Consider the following 494-nt stretch of genomic DNA (forward strand, 5'->3'; position numbering starts at 1 on the left):
GGAAAACAGTGTTAAACTCTCTCTGATGCCTGAAGATCAAGCAGTGCATTCTCTGCCCTCAGGGAGCATTCCATCTACTTGGAGAGATGAGCCCGCCCCCCCCACCCCCCTTTTTTTTTTTGGTGAGGAAGATTAGCCCTGAGCTAACAGATTTGGACAATAGTGAGTTTGGTTAGAAATTTGTTTCCTTCCTCCCTTCTATTTAGATATTTTCTGGAATTCATAAAATGTTCATCGACCATTTCCTCCCCAATTTGTAAAACGTTATTTCTGTCATACCTTATCTAAATGGACTCATTTTAAAACAATGAAAAGATATGTTATATATAAGGTCTGATTTATTCAATGGAAAGGCATTTATTACTATGTTACTTTGTTACCGAGACTAATTTAGGTTTTGTTACAGGAGATAGCTTTTCCAAGACTAAAAAACAGCGCAATGTCTTCATTTCTCTTAAATCATTTCGTTTCCCTGACAGTCATTTTACAATAAA

Source organism: Equus przewalskii, chromosome 18, assembly GCF_037783145.1.
Source record: "Equus przewalskii isolate Varuska chromosome 18, EquPr2, whole genome shotgun sequence".
Classification (NCBI taxonomy): Eukaryota; Metazoa; Chordata; class Mammalia; order Perissodactyla; family Equidae; genus Equus; species Equus przewalskii.